We start from the raw sequence: 16,208 nt of genomic DNA, 5'->3' as shown, positions 1-16,208 counted from the left end.
AAATGGCATCTACCTCTTATGCTCGTGATATTGAAGGTCAACACGCGTCTCGTCCTCCTTTTTTCAATGGCTCCAACTATGGATATTGGAAGTGCAGAATGGCTATCTTTCTCAAATCCATAGACTTTGCTGTATGGAAAATTGTTGAGCATCCATACACATCTCCATCCGCAGACTATAACTTATGGTCTGATGAAGAAAAGAAAATGGCAAACCTAAATGCAAAGGCTATGAATGCCTTATATTGTGCCATTGATCAGAATGAATTCAACAGAATATCTATATGTGAATCTGCATATGACATTTGGCATTCTTTGGAGGTTATTCATGAAGGAACCAACAAAGTAAAAGAAGCCAAAATATCATCTCTTGTTAGAAAATATGAGTTGTTCAAAATGAACAAAGATGAACCCATCACAGAGATGTTTACCAGATTCACCAACATCACCAATGATCTGAAATCTCTGGGTGTAACATATTCCTAGACTGAAAAGGTGAAGAAAATCTTGAGATCTCTCACAACTGATTGGGAGAAAAAGACTACTGCTATTGAAGAAGCTCAAGATTTATCTAAACTTACATTGGACGACTTAATAGGCAATCTTATGGCCTATGAAGTCCACATGAAAGAAAGAAGGGAAGAAGAGCAACCAGTAAAGAAAACTCTAGCTTTCCCAGCCCTATCTGAGAATGAAGACTCAGATAAAGAATCAGAAATTGCGCTACTTACCAGAAAATTCCAGCGCTTCATGAGAAGGAACCGGCTTCCAAACAGGCACAAGGAAAGAAAAGATCTTAAAGAAGATCCCATGTGCTTTCAGTGTAATAAGCCAGGCCACTTAAAACGTGACTGTCCCCTTCTCAAAAGAAAGTCCAGAACTGAGGAACCAAACAAGAGGTTCTTCAAGAAAAAGGCTCTGCATGCTCAATGGGATGATTCAGAACCATCCACTAGTGAAGAGTCAAGTGATGATGAAGCCGAAACTGCAAATATGTGCTTCATGGCAAACGAAAGTTCGGTAATGTAAACACCCCAAATTTTCACCCTCATCCAGTGTTTGTCCATTTCATAAGTCATTACAGATCATTGCATGTCATTGCATGTATTCTGCATAGCATTGCATGTCATTACATAGCATTGCAGGTCATTGCATCTCATTTTCAAGATCCAGCACTCCTATTTCAAAACATTCAATCCAGATTTGAATTTTAAAGCTTTTATTTCAAAATCAATTTCAAAACCTGGGTCTTTATTCAATACTCTGTCCTTTTCCAACCCCAGGACTTTATATTTCGAAATATTTTCTCAAGGAAACAATCTGGATTTATTTCAAATTCAAATTTTAATCGATTTCAATTCACAGATGAGACCCATTGAGGTGATGTCGCTTCTGAATTCCTCTATTCATCAAATTTCTCAAAATTTTGAAAATTTCAGTCCGATCAGGACTCTATCTCAGAGACCTGATCCGGTCAGGAGTCTGTTTTGAAGTCTGTTTTACTTCCATTTTTAATCTTTTTCGTTTGTTTTCGAAATTTAGGTCATTTTACAGAGTCCAGTTAGTTCAGGATTCTATTTTAGAGTTCGGTCTAGTTAGGAATCTAACCCTGACTGTGTTTTCTGACTTATTTCATCATTTCTTGATAAAATCTTTTGAAAATTCTTTCATTTGGCTGTTAAAATTTAAAATTTCAGAGTCCTAAGAGTTCAGGACTCTAACCCGGAGTTCCAGTTCGCATGAGACCCTATTTTCAAAAATCTTGAATTTCAAATGTCAATTTTAACCCTTTTTCAAAACCATTTTCAGTGTTTATTTCAAAATTTCTAAAACTCGATGTGGGCCCACTCAGTTGGCACCATATCCAGAGGAATTCTAATTCAGTTAGGATCCTATATCATTTCAAAATTTTCAATTTCAAAGTTTGCTTTTGAAAAGCTTTTGAAAACTCCTTCAATTTCAAGTTTTAAAATCGTTTTTTTGAAAAACTCAAGTAGGGCCCACTCGGGGTGGTGCCATATTCGAGTCAGTCAGGGCTAGACTAGGGTTAGTGGATGTCTTGGTTAGTGTTAGAGGTTTAGAAGAGTCAAAACCATTTTGAAAAAAACTCATTTTGAAAGTTAGTTTTTAAAACTAGTATTTTTAAAGGTGTTTTAAAAAACCCAATGTGAGAAAATGCCAAGTGGCACCACATTTGGGGGATTTTTAGGATTAGCTAGGGGTTAATTAGGCATTATTTAGGATAATTTAGACTAGGGGTAGTTAGGTAATTCCACCCCAAAATCGCCCCCCCCCTTTAGAGTCCAAATTTTTCAAAATTGTCAATTTTTAAACCTAAAAAATTTTCTATAAATAGAGGCCATAGGGGGGTCGATTTTTCCAATTGGCTTTCCTTTGGATTCTTGGAGCTTCTCTCTCCTCTCCAGCCCTTCTTCCATTGCAGCAACCTCAAGGTAACTATTTTCTCTAATTTTTAGTTTTTATTTAATGTTTTTCATTGTTTTAAACATGATTTAGCCATTGGTACCATCATCTTCATGGATTAAACCATGGATTCAACCTCAAGAACCATCAAGAATCAGCAAGAACAATCCAAGAAGGTGATCCAACCCTGTTTTGGGTGATTTACAGAGATTTTAATCCATTAGAATTGATTTTAATATGATTCTTTGCATTAATAACCAATAAAATATATGATTTGCCCTTTTTAATGGGTTAAATCTATGTTTTAAAGGTGATATCAAATTCCAGCCATTGATTCCCTGTTTTTATTTTATTTTCATGGTTTATTCATGTTTGTTTTACGTTCTATAGCATAGAAATAAGTTTTATTTATTGTTTTATGGTTTATTTTATTTATTTACATTAGTTAATGCATGGTTTTTCAAGTTTCTTAAATTTCTGTGTGTTCTAGGTTTAGAACAGTAAAGATGATAATATTTCGCATGGAAGAACTCATTGTTTATTTCTGATTTTTTTATATGTGGTGCATGCATGAGTTATTAAGTTACTGTAGAAAACTCAGAGGTTTTGGATCTCGGGAACCCTGTCAAAAAAATCAGACATCAAATCGGGTTTTTAAAGCTTTAAAATCATGGTTAAAATCAAGAAGGTAACTTGCTGTGATGATATTTCTCTCATCTTATATCCGATTTTAGATCTGTAAAGTGATATGGATTCAAATTGAGTATATCTGTCTGCTGTGAAATTTTCGGATTTTTTTATCACTGTTTAGTATTTTTCCCCTTTTAGAGAATCTGTTTTTAAATTTAAAGCTCGTTAGGGTTTACCAAAACCCTAATCAGACTTGTGTTAGTCATAAATCCCAAACCACAGATCCGATTTTAAATCTGTAAAAAGTGAGTATTGTTATTTTTTTGTCTAATGTTCACCACTAAAATTTCATAAATTTTTGTTTAGGATTGATATTTATTCCTGTATTTTCAATCTGGAATAACTGTTTTAATCCCTGTTAAGAGTGATATATTTTAGCTCAGATTGCCGGAAGGGTTTCTCCATTACCGGAGATTATTTTTACGATCTGTAAATTGGGAAATCTCTGTTTTTCTTTCTAGTTAGTCTCTGTAAAATTTCATAAATTTTCATGGATATTTGACCCCTGGTTCAGGTCTTGGACTGAAACTGGTTGGTGAATTAGGTCAAAAATAGCATATTTTTAGGGTTTAATGCAATTTTCGGATTAATTTAATGTCAAAAAATATTTTTTATAATTCCAATTCGACATTAGGGTTATAACAAGTGCAGATACCAATTTTTATGGATTTTTGAATCCATTTGATGGCTGAATTAAGCAAATTGCAAAACCGGGTTCCTGAAAGATCCAAAACACTGCTAAAATCACAGTTTTTGAGATATTATTAGATTTTCGTGCATAAGCATATGTTTTTAGGGTTTAATCATGTTCATAATCACATTAGGATGCTTTAGGTTTAATTTGATGCTCATTTGATTTCATTTAGTGCATAAAACCTAAGTTTTTACCAAAAATCTATTTCTAAAAACCCTGATTTCAAGGCCATAGTCTTGCTATCGGGGGAAATTTGGTCATTTGACCTAAATTTCGAAATCCCTAGCCCTAATTTCATATTTTTAATCATGTCATAGCATATTTGGTTTGTTTATTTCATTCAAATTTCAAAATTTGCATTTTATCAAAATATCTTTCTAAAAACCCTAATTTCAAGGCCATAGTCTTGTTATTAGGGGTATTTTGGTCATTTTGACCCCAATTTCGAAATTCCATATCTTCTCTTTCATATTTATTCTATTTTATTTCATACTTTATCATTTTTATTTAAGGGAATCAAGGAAGAGGCTTATATCTAGCAAAATCCAACAATTTCCTGATATTGTTGGATAAATCTAGAAAAGCCAACATATATTCATTAACCAAGTTTTCTAGTTTTGCAGGTACATTGAAGACTTTATTTTTCATGTATTTAAATTTCAATAGTGATGTAATTTGTAATTAAACTTTGGAATAAGAATTTACATTTCCTGCTTAGCTTAGGTTGCATTGCATATAGTTTATTTTTATAATTTTGATGTGTGATGGATGATGATTCATGCATATTTTTACAAATTCACCATGGTCTACACGAATGGCACATGCACTAGCTTCTATGAAGTTTATAAATTTGGTGGAATTTGTATTTATGGCCATAGTCAGAATATGAATGATACTTAGATTTATGATCTTCACATTAGCCACATTCAACCTACACTCTTAGGCTAACTTCAAAAATGCACTGCACTTCTCAAAAATACAAAAAGTATTTCTCAATTCCTCAAAATCATATTCATTCATTTCATGCATTTGCCAATTCCAATTCCAATCTCAATTCAAAGAAGTTCATTTTCTCAAAATCTCCTAAGTCTTATAGCAAAATCGATTTTCCCAAAGACATTGAATTTCAAAGGATATTTCAAGTATTTCCCAAGTTCCAAATTCAAATTTTCTAAGTTAGAATTTCAATTTCCAAGTTTGAATTAAGAGAAACCAAGTCTCTCAGAATTGATTTTCACCAAATGTCAAGGATTCCTCAAAATCGATTTTTATTTCTCTCAGAAGTATATTTCAAATCCCATTTCACGATTTCTTATGTGATATCATTTCCAAGATTTACATTTTCTAAATATTTCAATCATTCAAAGCAAACATCATGTTTTCAAATGTGCATTTTCTGAAAATTCATAGCACATGCCTGATTCTTTGTGCATTTAGAAATTAGAATATGATTTAGACAAGCTGAATAGAGTAGAGCATAAGATTGATCCTTGGTTCAATTACCCCTGTTAAAGGTGACAGGAATGGTTGAACCTCGTACCGACAGGCGAGTCCCATTCTACGGAATTTTCCCGCATTTTAAAAACGGAGGCGAGTTATTTTCAAAAATCTTTTTCAAAGGTCAGTTTGATTTGCAAAAGTAAAAATTTTGCGATGATAACAGGTAAGTGAAATCTCAGATTTTTCCTTTGAAGAACTTCTAGATGCTTTTCAAGAACTATTTGAAGAATCTAGAAAATTGAGTTTCAAAAATAAAGTTTTAAAATCTGAAAATTTAAAGCTTTCTCAAGAGAATGAAAAACTCAGCAGTGAAAATTCTGAGTTGAAAAAGAAAAATCTTTTGCTTATGTCTGAAATTTCTTCTACTAGCTCCAAAATTAAAAATATGCAAGTAGAAATTTTAGAGCTAAAAAGTAAAACTGAGAACCTCATGAAAACGGTTTTCAAGTTTACTAAAGGTAAAGAGAACTTGGATAAACTCTTATCCTCTCAGAAGGTCTCTTTTTACAAGAATGGTATTGGCTATTCTCATTTCAAAAAACCTTCTTGTATAAATCAAAAGACCAAGTTTTTGAAAAGTTCATCTGAACCAAATAAGGAGTATTATAATGATAATCTTTTTAACTCCTCTAAAGAGATAGACAAACCCAAATCCAAATGGATATGGGTTCCAAAGTCTAACAAAAAAGGACCCGATTGGGTACCAAAAAGGAGATTTACTTAATGTTTTGCAGGCTCCAAAGAAGAAGAACAGATGGATACTAGATAGTGAATGTTCAAAGCACATGACAGGACATCCAGACCTTTTTGTTGTTCTTCATCATAAAGAAGGAGGAACCGTCACCTTTGGAGACAACAACAAAGGTTTGATAATTGGTATTGGAAATATTGGTAACATAGACAAACCTCTTATCAAAGACGTTCTCCTTGTTAAAGGCTTAAAACATAACCTACTAAGTATCAGTCAAATGTGTGACACAGGTTATAATGTTAGCTTTAATCATGATGCATGCCTCATAGCTGACACCAATGAAAACGTCATCTTAAAAGGTATAAGAAAGAATAATATATATGAACTGTACCTAGAAAACATCACAGAACATTGCCTTATAGCTAATAATGACACTCAACATCTATGGCACATGAGAATGGGCCATGTCAATTCTAAATACATGTCTAAACTAGCTAAAGATAAGTTAGTACGTGGGTTACCCAACATATCTTTTAAAAAGGATTATTTTTGTGATGCATGTCAATTAGGAAAATTGTCAAAATCTTCTTTCAAATCAAAAAATGTCATCTCAAGTAAAAGACCTTTAGAGCTTCTCCACCTGGACCTTTTTGGTCCTTCTAGGGTAGCTAGCCTTAATCATAATAGATATGCTTTTGTCATTGTAGATGATTACTCAAGATTTACTTGGGTAATATTTTTGAAAAACAAAAGTGACACGTTTTGTCAGTTTGAAATCTTATGTAAAAAATTACAAAACGAAAAATCGTGTTCTATTGTTAATATCCGTAGTGACCATGGAGGAGAATTTGAAAATGAACTCTTTGAAAATTTTTGTAACTTGCATGGTATTTCTCATAACTTTGCCTTTCCTAGAGCTGCACCTCAAAATGGTGTACTAGAAAGAAAGAATAGAACCCTTCAGGAATCTGCCAGGACTATGCTCCAACACAATAATCTTGCAAAATCTTTTTGAGCAGAAGCTGTTAATACTGCATGCTACATAACAAATAGAGTTCTCATTAGACCCTTATTAAATAAAACTCCCTATGAACTATTCTATGACAAAACTCCAAGAATAGACTATTTCAAAGTCTTTGGATGTAAATGCTTTATCCTAAACACAAAAGATAGCCTGGATAAGTTTGATGTTAAATCTGTTGAAGGCATATTCTTAGGATATTCAAGTCATAGTAAAGCATACAGAGTTTTCAATAAGAGTCATAATATTATTGAAGAATCTATGCACATTAGTTTTTGTGAATCTATTGATCAATCTGTTCATATACAAACTAATGATGATGATGTTGAAAGTACAAATTTATTTTTAGATAACACAACTAAGTCTAATGAAGATGATCATCAAAGAACTTTTGTCGATATCAAAGATCATCCTCAAAAGCAGATTTTGGGAGAACTAACAAAGGGGGTTCAAACTAGAGCTCAGCTTGAACGGATTGCAAACATGGCATTCATTTCTCAACTTGAACCAAAGAAGATTGATGAAGCCATCATTGATGAGTTCTGGATGCTAGCCATGACTGAAGAACTGAATCAATTCCAAAGAAATGATGTTTGGGATCTTGTACCTAGACCAAAGGATCATCCAATCATTGGGACAAGATGGATCTTCAGAAACAAGCTAGACGAAACAGGTAATGTTATAAGAAACAAGGCCAGACTAGTAGCTCAAGGATACAACCAGGAGGAAGGTATTGACTTTGATGAAACATTTGCTCCTGTTGCTAGACTTGAATCTATTAGAATGCTCTTAGCATATGCAAGCTATATGGATTTCAAATTATTACAAATGGATGTTAAAAGTGCTTTCTTAAATGGTTTTATAAATGAAGAAGTCTATGTAAAACAACCTCCAGGATTTGAAAATGAACAATACCCAGATCATGTTTTTAAACTCAAACGTGCTTTGTATGGTTTAAAACAAGCAACTCATGCTTGGTACGAAAGACTTAAAACCTTTTTATTCAAAACTGGTTTTTCTGTTGGCAAAGCAGATTCTACACTATTTGTCAAAGTAGTGAATAATCATACCCTAATTGTTCAAATTTATGTCGACGACATCATCTTTGGATCTTCTAATAGCACTCTCTGTGAAGATTTTTCTAAGTCCATGCAGAAGGAATTCGAAATGAGTATGATGGGAGAACTCACCTACTTTCTTGGACTGCATATTAAGCAAACCAAGGATGGAGTTTTCATCAATCAATCTAAGTATGCTCGTGAACTTCTGAAGAGGTTCAACATGAACTCAACTGCTTCAAAATCTACTCCTATGAGCACTACTACTGTGTTGGACAAAGATGAAGATGGTAAGTCTGTTGATACAAAGGTATACCGAGGTATGATAGAATCACTTCTTTATTTAACTGTTAGCCGTCCAGATATAATGTTTAGTGTTTGCTTGTGTGCTAGATTTCAGTCAAATCCAAAAGAATCACATCTTAAAGCTGTAAAAAGAATAATGAGATATTTAAAAGACACAGTTGATTTTGGATTATTCTATTCAAAATCCTCTACATTTGATCTAATCTCATACAGCGATGCTGACTTTGCTGGAAGTAAATCTGACAGAAAAAGCACAAGTGGAACATGTCACATGCTAGGGCACTCACTAGTATCATGGTTCAGTAAGAAACAAAACTGTGTATCCTTATCAACTACTGAAGCCGAATACATTGCTGCTAGCCTAGCCTGTACACAAGTCATCTGGATGAAACAAACTTTAAAAGATTTTTGTTTAAATTTTGAAAATACAACAATTTTCTGTGATAATACGAGTGCTATAAACCTATCTAAGAACCCTATTTTACACTCACGAACTAAGCACATTCAAATCAGACACCACTTCTTAAGAGAACAAGTCTTAAACAACATAATTAAATTAGAATTCATACCCACTAATCAACAGTTAGCAGACATATTCACTAAACCATTAAAACATGAAGACTTCACACGAATTAGAAGAGAACTAGGAATATGCAAACTAAGTGACTTATAAATTAATCACACTTATTATAATACCTCTTATAAGTTTTGGTTTAAATTTTAAATTGCTTTCCTTCTTATCGATTTTTGTTAGTCAAACTAAGTTTTCATATTCACGTATTCTTATAAGACACATTCTTTATGTCATTCAACTTGTCATCTTTCAAGTACACATCCATTATAACTCCTTGTCCTATCTCCTTTCTCTCATATCCATAAAAACTAATTATATTAAAAGCCATCATAACAATGTTCACGTCACTCAACTCCTTTATTATTTTTGTCCTTTTATAAAAACTTTTCTTACGATAAATTGTTCTACTTAGTTTATGAGAACTCATACTCTTCATTAGTTAAAATCAAATGACTATTTGGTTCCTTTAAAAGATCTAGTTGCTATATTCTCACGAAAATTGTTTTTTACTATATCATCTGTTATATCATAGCCCGACAAACTATCTATTATCATCTCTTTCGTATACAAATTAAGCCTCCATTCTTGTCAACTCTTGTTTAAAACTTAACCTTGTCGAGTTTCTTTAAGAATATAAACAATAATTCATATCAATCATAACTTTATGTCTTTCATCAATCATCTTTTATTACTTCTTTATCCTTCACAAAAATCCATATATGACATCTCACTTCTCTCTATGACAACTCACATTTATTACTCTTCATTCATAAATATTTATTTGTCTCCTCATTTCATCTCTCGAATACATTTTTTATACATTTTTGAATCCGACTCCTCCATGTCTATTCTTATTTCAATTCTTATATATTTTTAACTCTTTCTCCTTTTTTTTTTGTCTCATCATCTCTCTTACCACTAGTCAAAGTCAAAATGTGTCCTCATATCCACGTATACTCATAAAAATTACAAATATTAATCATGAAACATTTTTTTAAGGCACACTTTTCTTTAAAATGTCATATCTTTCAAAGTACACATCACATGATCACCCTATGACCTTTCTTTCCATCTGTGACCTTGTCTCTCTCTTATTGTATATCTCTCTAAAATTGAGAATCATTATAGTCTTGTTTCCAAGCAAACCTTTATTCTAACTCTACTTTATGTCATATCAATATTGTCCTTTATCACCTTTCACTCTTCTCTACATATCCATATCATCTTTTTATGTATTTAACTCTCCATTCATGAATTTAGAATCCCTCCACATAGAGTAACAAGTTGTTTGTTTTATTAGGCCATTATTTTCAAGATCAATCACTTTTTTTTTATTCAACATGACACCCCATACTCTATTAATGGCTTCTCTCACTAGTCGATAAACTCACCCATAGTAAAATCTAAATATTTCAATAACTATGTCCTCCTCAATCTAATATAATACACTATCCTCAAACATTGATTTGATTTGTCATTCACAAGTCTCTTAACTTACTACTCACGGATTTCCTTATTTGACTAAAATCTAAAAATTACTCACTTCCAATGTCATTCAACAATTATTTTCTTTTTTCTATTTAATCAATTGGTTCATCTCTTACCATTCCATTCGAACTTTTCTATCCTTATACAAACTTTCTCTCGGTTCAAGCTCCTTTCTCTCCTAGTGCTTTATTTTCAAGACATTCGATAATGGCCTCCTCCTCTACCAATGTGATCACCTCCGCTGATCTAAGGTATCCTGATTTGTTTCACAACTACAACTCACTCTGCTCTCGCCCCATTCATGAAGGAAAATTGATCAACTTTGACGACTTCATGTTCTTCGACTTAGACACCTATCTCTATGAACTCAAATCTCTCATAGGATCTTCATCCTCAGCTGCCTATTATCCCGAACTAGTCCGACTGTTTTATACCAACTTCTCTACTGATCATGAACAAACCTCAATCACCAGCAAAGTCCGAGGACAGCTGATGATTTTCGATGCTTCCGCCCTAGGTAGAATTCTAAACCTACCTTCCAACGGTACCGACCTTAACACCATAGTACCAATCGACCGATCGGTACTTCAAAAAATACTTCTCTGCACCAACTGCTACCAACTTCCGTGGCACATGAGGAATCTCCAACCTCATGCTCAGCTACTTGCCCAGATTCTTCTCCACAACATCTATCCCAAGCGTCCCCGCCAGGGATTAGTTCCTCGAAAAATCTCTCTTCTTATCTACGCAATCCTTTCTTCTCTTCCGATAAATTGGTCATCCATTCTTTTCGACCTCTTTATTCGTTATCAGAAATTTGAGCCTCTTCTTTTTGGGTGTTTTATAACTCCCATTCTCAAATACTTCCATGTACCACTTCACAACGAAGTCATTCTCCGTCCCTCTCAAGTCCTCGATGGTACCACCTTCAATCTAAGGTCCCTGCACATGCCCGGCTCTGATGAAGCAGATCCAATGTCCTCCTTCAATTACTTTTCTGCTATGATGGATATCGAGCAAACTCAGGATCGAATCCTTCGTAATCAAGCCCTGTTGCAGTAGACTCGCAAGCGGAATCGTGCCAACCGACCACCTTCACCTTCTCCACCTTCGAGATAGACTCATTTTTTTGTTTATAATAACTTTTAAATTCCTTTTATATTTGGTCTGTAATAACTTTCTTACTCTGATCCCTCCTTTTTGTCCATGACAAAGGGGGAGAAAACCTGTCTCCATTATTAGAGAAATATTCTCTTTAAACATTATTTCAAACTTTTTTATCATATTATTATTTCTATGCATAATGTCTTTTTGACAGGGGGAGCATATTTTGTCATCATAAAAAGGAGGGAGAATGTTGAGAAATTCGGTTTTGATGTCACATAATATGATACACTGTCTCATTTGATTTTATATGATATGATAATATGTTCTCTTGAAATAATGTTATAATATGACTGAATATGTTTTGCCATAAATCTAACGAGTATTTGATGCAAGGATATCTCACCCAATAAGGATGGAGACTTCCTGTTCAAGTACAACTATGGTGCAATCATACTCCTTGAAGAAAAAGCTTGATGAGCCATACTTTCCTAAAGTTCAAATGAAGAGATCGGCTACCTCAAGATGAAGATTTTTTTCTTCTTTAGAGTCATTTGTAACAGAACCTTCAGGAACTTGCATATTGCATATTACATATTACATACTCATTCATAAATACTATGTCATAAAAGTATACGATAGTTTCAAAAAGCTCCTTTTTGAAAACTAATAATTGTACCTTCTTACAACCTTTCATGAAAAAGATATTTTGTTATATAATAATTGTACCTTATACTATATACAAGACAACATGAAAAAAGGAATGTAGGAAAAAGACAAAAACATAACATCGACTACATGGAGAAAACAAATATAATATGTTTTTGAAAAGACTTTAGTTTCCCTCTTTAAAGAAATATTTTTTTAAGAAGAAAACAAAAACATAAAATCGACTACATAAGAAAAACAAATAAAATATGTTTTTGAAAAGACTTTAGTTACCTTCTTTAAAGAAATGTTTCTTAATAGAAGAAGAAGACAAAAACATAAATCGGCTACACATAAGAAAAACAAATAAAATATGTTTTTAAGGACTCTAGTTACCTTTTTTCATAACCATAGAATGTCGACTTACTTGAAGTCATCATTCTCTCTACAAAGCATTAAATGCCTTCTGTAACAAATCCTTGTTAAATATCCTTCTCAAAGAATGTCGACCTTCTTTTTGGTTCTCATTCTCTCTGGAGACTTTGAAATACACAACATAAAGAAATCACTTGACATGACTATGTACAAATAAATATCTCAAAGCACTCATAGTACTTACACTCATTTAAAGTAAAGAAGTACTAATGTACCTCAAATAATTAATTAGAATAAAGACAAAACTACAACCCAACGTTCAATGTACTATTGTAAGAAATAGACTTTTTACATAAAATATGTAGTACCTAAAATATTACAACGACTAGTGTACCCTCTATTTCACCTTTATGGAAAAAGGAATTCTCGAACTTCTCTAAAAGATGTTTTTGAAATGACCTAACATTTCACATTTCAAAAAGTTACAATTCCAAAATGTAACGACTACTTTTTATAAGCTATATAAACACACACAAATAAACTATTCAAACAAGGGAATGGAATAAACGTGTGAGCTTACAAAGAGAAAATTTTCTATTCGTGATTTGAAAAGAGAGCCTTGAAAAAGAAAGAGAGAAAGAAAAAGAAAAAAAAGAGAAAAAGTCAAGTCCAGCTCTTTGACAAAGAGTATCCTCTGAGTGACAAACAAAACATTCTTAGAATCCTTCATTTGTGCATTCATATCATTCTGAAGGTTCTATAGGAAGTATTGTAACTCTGTTATTCACTGTATTCCTTCTTTGTTTAAAGAAGTAGACCTCTGTGAAAGAGGGTGTTGCCCTTCTCTGTTGAGAGAAGGAGAGCTCTTGGGAAGAGGGTGTGCCCCTTCTCTGTTGAGAGAAGAAGACCTCTTGGGAAGAGGGTGTTGTACTATTTATCCGGTAACTCAGATGTTATAGTGGAATCTCAAATGGTTTGCTTGGGGACTGGATGTAGGTCTGGATATTGACTGAACCAGTATAACTTCTGTGTTTTATGTGTTGTGCCTTATTGCTTAATTATTTTATTTTATCGATCATTATCATATTTCACTATTCACCCCCCCTCTAGTGGAATTTCATGATGGACTGGAAGCAGCCAGAAAATATTACTGAGGTCCGTAGCTTCCTTGGACTTGCCGGATATTATCGGAAGTTCATACAAGACTTCTCCCGAATCGCAGTACCGATGACGAAATTACTGAAAAAGGGAGTCAAGTTTGAATGGACTGACCAGTGTAAGGAGTGCTTTGAGGTTCTCAAACAGAGGCTTACCACTGCCCCTGTCCTTACCTTACCTTCTGGTCAGGGAGGCTTCGTTGCTTATACCGATGCCTCGGGAACAGGTATGGGTTGTGTATTGATGTAGCACGGCAAAGTAATCACCTATGCGTCATGACAGTTGAGAGTTCATGAGAAAAACTATCCAACCCATGACTTGGAGCTTGCCGCGGTAGTGTTCGCTCTTAAAATCTGCCGACACTACCTGTATGGAGAGAAATTTGAGGTCATGTCGGACCATAAAAGCCTAAAATACCTCTTTTCTCAAAAAGAACTCAATATGCGGCAACGACGATGGCTGGAATTCCTCAAAGACTATGAATTCACGCTTTCCAATCACCCTGGAAAGGCGAATGTTGTAGCAGATGCCCTTAGTCGCAAGACTGTTGGCACTCTGGCCAGCCTAACTGGACAATGGAAGTTGATGGAGGATTTTGTCAAGTGGAAGCCATTTTTGGCTGATTCTGGCAGAATCCAAATGTCATGTTTGACAATCCACATTGAGTTCCTCGATCACATCGTAGCCGAACAGTTCAAGGATCCCCAGTACATGGAATTGAAAGCTCGTGCTGAAAAAGATAACACCTTCTTCCATTTGAAAGAAGATGGAGGAATATGGATGGAAGAAAGGATTTGGGTTCCAAATAACCCTGAGCTAAGACAGGAAGTACTCCAGGAGGCTCATAATAGCAAGTACACCATTCACTTTGGGGGTACAAAAATGTTTCGGGACTTACAGAGAAAGTACTGGTGGAGGGGTATGAAACGTGATGTGGCTACATTTGTCTCAAAGTGTTTGATCTGCCAGCAAGTAAAAATCGAGCATCAATGACCTGGTGGAAAAATGCAACGGATCGAGATTCCAGAATAGAAATGGGAGGGCATTACGATGGATTTCATCATTGGATTGCCTCGGTCCAAGAGACAACATGACTCAATATGGGTGATCGTAGAGAGACTCACCAAGTCTGCTCACTTCCTGCCAATCAACACTCGATACTCAACTTAACGATTGGCGGAGATCTACATTCGGGAAATCGTTAGACTCCATGGAGTGCCGATTTCGATCATATCCGATCGTGACCCGAAGTTCACCTCTCACTTTTGGGAACAACTTTAGAAAGCCCTGGGGACGAAACTCAAGTTCAGTACAACATTCCATCCCCAAACAGATGGGCAATCGGAACGAACCATACAGACTCTTGAAGATATGTTAAGAGCCTGTATGCTGGAATGGAAGGGTGATTGGGATTCCTACCTAGCGTTGGCTGAATTTGCTTATAATAATAGCCACCACGCTAGCATTGGGATGGCACCGTATGAAGCCTTGTACGGGCGACCCTGTCGATCACCAATCCATTGAGGTGAAGTGGGTGAGCGAACCTTGGACTCACCCATTGTGTTGCAGCATTATACTGAGCAAGTCCGCATGATCAGAAAGAAGCTATTGACTGCTCAGAGTCGACAGAAGAGCTACGCCGATCAGCGGCGTAGGGAACTCACTTTTGCGGTTGGAGATAAGGTTTTTATCAAGGTCTCTCCAACCAAGAGTGTGTTTCGTTTTGGAAAGAAGGGGAAGCTCAGCCTCAGATTCGTCGATCCCTTCGAAGTTTTGAACCGAATCGGAGAGACTGCCTACCGTATAGCATTGCCACCACAATACGCGTAAATACATGATGTATTTCACGTATCGATGCTTCGAAAGTATGTTCGTGATCCTTCTCACGTCATTCAACATGAAGACATTGACATTCGAGAAGATATGACGGTGGAAGAAAGGCCAGTAGAGATCGTGGACCGACGAGAGCAAGTGCTAAGAACGAAGGTCATTCAACTTGTTAAAGTGAGGTGGCAGCATCATGGAATAGAGGATTGCACTTGGGAGCCCAAATCGGATATGCGGGATAAATATCCTGAACTCTTCACTTTGTACTCTTAACTGAATTTCGCGGACGAAATTCCTTTAAGGGGGTAATGATGTAAGACCCGCAATTTTTCAGAAAATACCTGAATAAAATTCATGAGGCATTTACTGGTAAAAATAGCATTTTTTCTCAAAATGCGAAACGAATCAATTCCTGTGAGCCAGTTATACTTAGGATATTCGTCGATTTGCGAATATATGCTCAAACACTCTGAAAGCCATACCTTCCTATCTGAACGAAATCAAAGGATTCCTGCGAGCCAACTTTCTTAGTTACGTCAATACGAAGGGAATGGCATACTCAGAATTTTTCGGAAAAAAATCACCGAAAACCCGAAATTCTTGCGGGACCCACGAAAATATTGGTGGGACCCACAGAAATATTTCTCAGAA

Source organism: Nuphar pumila, chromosome 17, assembly GCF_984573655.1.
Source record: "Nuphar pumila chromosome 17, dmNupPumi1.hap1.1, whole genome shotgun sequence".
NCBI lineage: Eukaryota > Viridiplantae > Streptophyta > Magnoliopsida > Nymphaeales > Nymphaeaceae > Nuphar > Nuphar pumila.
The sequence above is the reverse complement of the archived record's forward strand: the minus strand, read 5'-3'. Positions refer to the sequence as shown.